We start from the raw sequence: 7,866 nt of genomic DNA on the forward strand, positions 1-7,866 counted from the left end.
CGTGAAGACTGCCGTCTGCGACATTCCTCCCCGTGGCCTCAAGATGGCTGCCACCTTCATCGGCAACAGCACGGCCATCCAGGAGCTGTTCAAGCGCATCTCAGAGCAGTTCACCGCCATGTTCCGCCGCAAGGCCTTCCTCCACTGGTGAGTGATAGAGGGTTGACGGATTGATCACCTTAATTTTTTTTCAAGATGCATGGTTTGGCCAAATAAATGTTAAGAAAGATTGAAAGTTATATGCAGTGAGTAATATTTCCTTGTTTCAGGTACACTGGCGAGGGCATGGATGAGATGGAGTTCACAGAGGCTGAGAGCAACATGAACGACCTGGTGTCTGAGTACCAGCAGTACCAGGACGCCACCGCTGAGGAGGAGGGCGAGTTTGAAGATGAAGGCGAAGAGGAGCTGGCCTAGAAGCCAAGCCCAAACGCATCATTGTAGAATTATTGAAAATTGGCCTTTCATCAGTAAAACTACAGTTTCAAAGAATCGCACAGTAGTTCCTCTGAATGTCGCACGATTATAACAATTCTTGTCCAGCCTTGTTTTTGCCTTGCATTCTGTTCTTCCTTCCTGCTTTGGATATGAATGTTTTTATCTTGTCTTGTGTGTTCTGTTCAGTCTTTTTCAAGATGCAAGGTTTATTTGTTATGAAAGAGAACCTAACAGTGACCAGTTCAAGGCACTGAACTTGACAAATCCTGTTTGATATGAAGCTTAATTGTTTTGAAGGAACTGATCACTATTACAATATTCCTAGTGTGCATGTACTGGGAGGTTATTACAACAAATATCAAGATGAATTTTAAGAAAAGAGTTATGATTTGGTGCTAGATTGTGTTTCTGAACTGAACTATGAGTCCAATGTTTTGTTTACTGAAATGTTATGCTCTTATTTATTAGTGTTCAGCGACTATCTAAATAACCAACAATTTAGCTGTTGAGAGGCAAAATGCAGGGATCTCTGTCCGACACGCTTTGTCCATATATATAAGGACAGTCCTATGGGCTCAGAACAGTCTCATAATACACACATGCACACAGAAGGATTCACACTTGTATTTCATGATCCGCAAAAGGATTCACACTTGTATTTCCGGATCCACACTTGTGTTTTTCAATGCACACACAAATGTGTTCCGTTTCATATACATGTAAATAAAATCCAAACACAGAAAAAAGTTTTGCATATGTATTTTTGATCCACACATATTTGTTTTGCGTTTAAATCCTCTGAACCTGCAAACACAAAATGCTTTCTGTGCATGGATCGCTGTGCATTCGTGTGTGTTTTTTTTTAGACTCCCCTGATGGTCACCCGATTCGTACTTGTAATTTCTCTCATCTATAGCCAATCAGATGTCTCCTCCAGTCTAAGCCAATCACATGAGCGCGCCCCCACGAGGGTATAATTTCTTGCGTTCATGACAGTAGGCTTGTTTGAAACGCGTTGCGGCTTGCCTCGAAAGTAGACGAGAATAGCCGATCGAAGCCGGGGGAGGTTTCAAAAAGCTTGCCTGAAGTCGCACAGCTCCGAGTCGGCTTCTTCTTCTGCTTCGCCTTCTTCTCTCGGTTTTTTGGCGGATTGCAAACAACTTTAAGGTGCATACCGCCGCCTCCAGAGTCGGCTTGACTCGGTTTGCATTTATAAAGAATGCACACATGTGTTTAATCTTTAAGGTCCGATATGTACTAAGTAAATACATTTGTTCCTGCTCAAGATTAAATTCAACTTTATTGTTATTGCACATATTACAGGTACTGAGACAACGAAAAGAAGTTTAGCTTCCAACCAGGAGTGCAACAAGCAGTAAAGTGAAAAGTAATGTACACAATCTACAGAATAAAATATAGAATGAATTGAATGATGAATAAACAGTGAGGGGTATGAATATACACAACAGCCTGTGAGCAGTATGAACAGTGTGTATGAATATGCTAAGATATATAAAGTATGAAAACGGTAAGCAGTGCAAGTATAGTATAACATATATGGATATTAATTTCATGATGATAAACATTGTGGAACAATGATGAAAAATGTTAATGGAAGGGGCGACGTAAAACTGACACAAAAACAACAACAAACTTTTGCGAGCAAATTGGAGAGTTTCATCACCAGCACGTGGTAAAAACCAGCAATGAGCGCTCAGCTCGAGATACCAGCGAGTCGTTTCCCATCAAGCATTTCGCCTCCGCAGCCCGTGGAGAAGAACTGCGGCGCCTCGCTCTCGAGGCTGCGGGCGTCTTTGTCCCGCGAGATTTCAACGTCTCATGTGAGCGAGCCTCCAGAGCGGTTATGGCTAGAAAGGATCCGTCTAGTGTAAAACTCTCGCGATAGCTTGCAAGTCACGTGGCTGAATGTTTACGTTTAATCATTCACTTCATTCTATCTTTTATTTTGTATATCGAGCCTCCAGAGCAAGTCGGACAAAATGACTAACCATCATGCAACGCACTAGCAAGACGTTGATCGAAATTGCGCAGGTCTGCGCAGGTCTCGCTTGTCTCAAACAAGCCTACTTCATATACGTATTTTGCGCAGTCCAGTCAGCTCGCTAAACAGAGGGCGGAGCTTCAGGTGATCATGCAGAGCTGCGTGTCTCCGTCAGACTCAGCATCTGATCAGAGGCCTGGGTTGCAGTCGAATAGTCCATTTAGCTTAGGAACCTTCCTAACGGAGTGAAATGACCCGGAAGTCCCTCAGTGGCAGCCATGATAAGTGCAGTTTGAATTCTCAGTCTAGAATGATAGGAAAGGAGGTTTCAAACTTCCTTTATAATCTCCTTTAGTTTAGGAACCACTGGACCTCCCTAACCGAAAGGAGAGGAGAAAATGCTGCCCCACAATGCCTTGCAGCCGCAGCATTTTACGTCACACAACAGTCGGCCGTTCACGGACACAAACGATTATGACGGAGAAATTATATCATGAAAGTTACGGTGCTTATTAAGCATTTTAAAACGTATGTGGTAAGTGGCCAAAGTGCTTTTTTTTATAACGTTCATCAGTATTATAATCAAAAAGAGAAATATGAACCTTAGTTTTTACTGAAATTATCAAATAAAGTCAACATTTCACTGAGCTGTGTGGGGTTTGTTCAACTTTTAAAAAGAGGTTTGAATGGTGATATAGGTGTTAAAGACTAACGTTTATAATAAATACATTTGTATTGATTTTAAGATCTTTTCATAGTTCATACAATCATACGTATTGGGATCAGTGGACTGGAGGGAGAGGGTGATGAGCATAAGTTTCACTTTTTTATTTCAATTCCAACTTTGGTCATGAAGAATATGTTTCTCTGTTGCTCATAAAGCATAAAGCAACAGTATCAGAGCACGGTGCAGTCTCTAGAATTCGTCGTTCTTATTATACATCCGTGTTGTAGTCCGCTGTATATAAAACTGTAGTTTCCATAGTTTCCCCACAGCAGCAGACGCACAAAATGACGTCCGCTGGCGCATCATAAACACGTCGGATAGTGAAAGTGCATTCGGATTCTCTAAAGTACCGCAGTCTCTTCTCCTAAATCCTTTTGAATTCTCCTATCCACTATCCCTTAACCCCGTGACGTTTCACTCAGAGGTCAAGGAATAGGAAATAGGGTTAGAACTTAGGAGCTGATTTTTAAACTATCCGAACGCAACCCAGTACTACGAAGCTGGTTCAACCTAACCTGGATATGTTTGAGTTAGCCGGTTGGCCTAATCCAAAACATACGCGCTCTCGCTAAACTGTACGACGACGCGGGTTATCAAGTGGATCGCTCAAGCAGGCCGTGTCCTATGTAGTTAGGTGCGCGTTCACATGAAAGGGGTGGTATTGGGAGCATTCGACCGATCACAAACATGGATAAGCGTACTGACAGCGCAGCGTCATACTTCCTGAATGAAAAGTGAACTTTAATATTAGACATATGAAGAAGTTAAACTTTAAACATCCATGACTTAAACACTATCCAGGATAAAAGCCACATAGTTACACCTGCAAGGTGAATACAGCTGGTAAAAGAACAAGTGTTTGAATGCGAACATTAACAGGTTTATGATATCACTGCCCCGTCCAAGATATGATCTTACTTTAATTACATTTGACTCAAGTGTTTTGTCAACTTAATGTGTTGCTTAAAATAATACTTCTGCATACAGTATGTGACGCTGTGAGTGTTGCACGGCCAGATACGGCTCAGTTGACTCAGATAAGGAAATATATGATACATGATGTGATATGCCGCGGTCTGTAGTTAATGTTACTCTAATCCGGTTACTTATGTTGTGGCAGATATTTAATTACCCGGTAAGCTTTCTTAACGCTAATGTTATAATAGTCAGATTGCTCTGAAGATGGGAGGTGATATTCTATTAATGTTCACGTTCACACAATCAGTGATTTTTGCCAGCCGTCTTTCCTGCAACGGCAGTTTTTCTATATTTCCTTTCTCCTCTAATATGACTTGATCGCTTTAAACTCCGCACACTGAGCTCTGATTGGTCAGCAGGCAGTGCTTTCACTGAGTTGAGCTCTTCGCCTGCAACCTAACCTGCTCCGGGGCAGGTTAGCTGCACAGCATAAGTTACCATGGAGATCGAGCCCGCTAAAAAAAGAACCAGCTTCGTAGGACCGGAAACCCAGAGTTTTCCCTGAAGTTAGCCGGCTAAGCGAAAATCCTGCTTCGTAGTATACCCCCCTGGTAAAAGAAAAAGTGTTTGAATGCGTACATTAACAGGTTTATGATATCACTGCCCCGTCTAAGACACGAGTGGATCTGAGTTTAATTACATTTGTCTCGAGTGTTTCGTCAACTTAATGTGTTGCTTAAAATAATACTTCTGCATACAGTATGTGACACTGTGAGTGTTGCACGGCCAGATACGGCTCAGCTGACTCAGATAAGGAGATATATGATACATTATGATGTGATATGCCGCGGACTGTACTTAATTTTACTCTGATCCGTTATGTTGAGGCAGATATTTAAGTAAGCTTTCTTAACGCTAATGTTATAATAGTCAGATTGCTCTGAAGATGGGAGGTGATATTCTATTAATGTTCACGTTAAAACAGTCGGTGATTTTTGCCGGCCGTCTTTCCTGCAACAACGGCAGCTTTTCTGTATTTCCTTTCTCCTGTAATATGGCTTGATCGCTTTAAACTCTGCACACTGAGCTCTGATTGGTGAACAGGCAGTGCTTTCACTGAGTTGAGCTCTTAGCCTGCAACCAAACCTGCTCCGGGGCAGCCCGCTAAAAAGAGAACCAGCTTCGTAGGACCGGAAAGCCTGAGTTTTCCCTGAAGTTAGCCGGCTAAGCGAAAATCCTGCTTCGTAGTATACCCCCCTGATCTCTCTCTCGCGTCCGGTTGCACTTCACTCGCGTTTATGTCCATATCGATCAGATCCAGCTCTCCTGATCGGCCTTTATAGAGAGCGCCGATCAAACTATTTAGAGTGAATATCGGCCGATAATGACCGGCGGGGCTCCCCCCGTTGACAGTTCACTGTCTAGCACTGGCTTCGTAGTGCACTGATCGATTAGGCTAAGCTAAGCTAACCTGTAGCTGTTCCCCCCACACTCACAACAACTTTATACAGACATAGATAAAGCAGCTGTATTCGCCATACAGGAAACACACATTTAAAACGGTTTTGCCTGCCATTTTTGTGTACACAAGCATTCATCAATGGTTCGGAAAGTGGCGCTGTACCTTAATAATATAAAGACTTGTATTTGCATGCATTTCCTGTTCGGAAACTGGAAATGTACTGAGAGTGGAGGTGTCCTGAGATTAGCGCCTGCAGGCAGGCTCCATGGACCTGTCAGCTCCGGACTGCGTAAAATGCGTACATGAAGCGCTACGTCATGAACGCAATAAATCTACCCTCGTGGGGGCGCGCTCATGTGATTGGCTTAGAATTGAGGAGACATCTGATTGGCTATAGATAGAAAAAATTACAAGTACGAATCGGCTGACCATCAGGGGAGTCTCAAAAAACCCACACACGAATGCACAGCGATCCATGCACAGAAAGCATTTTGTGTTTGCAGGTTCAGAGGTTTTAAACGGAAAACAAATATGTGTGGATCAAAAATACATATGTAAAACTTTTTTCTGTATTTGGATTTTATTTACATGTATATGAAACGGAACACATTTGTGTTTGCATTGAAAAACACAAGTGTGGATCCGGAAATACAAGTGTGAATCCTTTTGCGGATCATGAAATACAAGTGTGAATCCTTCTGTGTGCATATGTGTATTATGAGACTGTTCTGAGCCCATACAGTCCAAGTAATTTAGTAATCCAGTTAATTGATTCCCGGTGAAAGTTGATATAAGGCAGTAGGTATTGTTATGTTAAGATGAGTTGTTTAATGCGGTGATAAGTGCCCTCAACAGAAATCAAATGCTCCCCGAACTCTACGCACACACACCTACACACTGTACAACATGCACCTACAGCTCCTAAAGCATATAATATCAGGCTACAGCCATTGTGTATTTTATTATATGAAGCACTAAATGGTTTTAGACAAATATCGACTGTTTGTTTGTAGATATCTACTAAACTAAAGCATACAAATAAAGAGAGTAATGTAGGCCTGTTATACAGAGTGATATATATATTTTACACACTGCTCTGTTTCTGCACGGATCTCACAGCTGTTCTCACTGTAAACATCGCTTCTGATTCAAGCAGTTAATAAAATAATATCCAGGGGATGCATGCAAAGCTGTCATTGGCTGAGATAAGTCCATGCGTCACGACTCTTTGAAACATCACTGTTGCTGGAAATGCATCCGCGGAGGAGACGTGGAGGACCCATCAGTGTATCCTCGATCATAGCTCCTCCAGAGAGCCTCCTCAACACTCCAGTGGTTCCTAAGCTAAAGGAGGTTATAAAGGAAGTTTGAAACCTCCTTTCCTATCATGTAGAGAATTTGAGCAGCACTTATCATGGCTGCCACTGAGGGACTTCCGGGTCATTTCACTCGGTTAGGAAGGTTCCTAAGCTAAATGGACTATTCGACTGCAGCCAGAGGTCAAGGAATAGACAATAGAGTTAGAACTTAGGAGCTGATCTTTGGATTTGACTGCAACCTTTGACTTTATTTGATCATTTCAGTAAAAACTAACGTTCATATTTCTCTTTTTGATTATAATACTGATGAACGTTCAAAACAAAGCACTTTGGCAACTTACCACATACCAACGTTTTAAAATGCTTAATAAGCACCGTAACTTTCATGATATAATTTATTGGTCATAATCGGTTGTTTCCGTGAACTGCCGACTGTTGTGTGACGGCAAATGCTGCGGCTGCAAGGCATTGTGGGTCAGCAGTTTCTCCTCTCCTTTCGGTGAGGGAGATCCAGTGGTTCCTAACCTAAAGGAGGTTATAAAGGAAGTTTGAAACCTCCTTTCCTATAATCTAGACTAAGGTTGCGTTCCGATAATCCAAAAATCAGCTCCTAAAGTCTAACCCTATCTCCTATTCCTTGACCTCTGAGTGAAACGTCATGGGGTTAAGGGATAGTGGATAGGAGAATTCAAAAGGACTGCGGTACTTTCGAGAATCCGAATGCACTTTCACTATCCGACGTGTTTATGATGCGCCAGCGGACGTCATGAATGTGCGTCTGCTGCTGTGGGGAAACTATGGAAACTACAGTTTTCTGAAGCGGACCACAACATGGATGTTTATTAAGAATGAGGGAGTACTGTAAACTCATCTAGAGACTCTGTACCGTGCTCTGATGCTGTTGTTTTATGCTTTATGAACGTGGACAACCGAGAAACATATTCTTCATGACCAAAGTTGGAATTGAAATAAAAAGGAAAGTGAAACTTTTATGCTCGTC

General features: G+C 42.2%; 1 pseudogene across 1 annotated transcript in view; it reads left to right on the plus strand.

The window, feature by feature from the left end:
• The window catches only part of LOC307047049 (tubulin beta-1 chain-like), an 8,664-nt pseudogene extending 8,122 nt beyond the window's left edge, over positions 1–542 (plus strand). Inside the window, exons 9-10 of the transcript XR_013810537.1 lie at positions 8–147; positions 270–542. The product of XR_013810537.1 is annotated as a tubulin beta-1 chain-like (transcript). The remainder of the gene's footprint in view (positions 1–7; positions 148–269) is intronic.
• Positions 543–7,866: the final 7,324 nt, after the last annotated feature.

Source organism: Notothenia rossii (genome assembly GCF_949606895.1).
Source record: "Notothenia rossii genome assembly, chromosome: 7".
Classification (NCBI taxonomy): domain Eukaryota; kingdom Metazoa; phylum Chordata; class Actinopteri; order Perciformes; family Nototheniidae; genus Notothenia; species Notothenia rossii.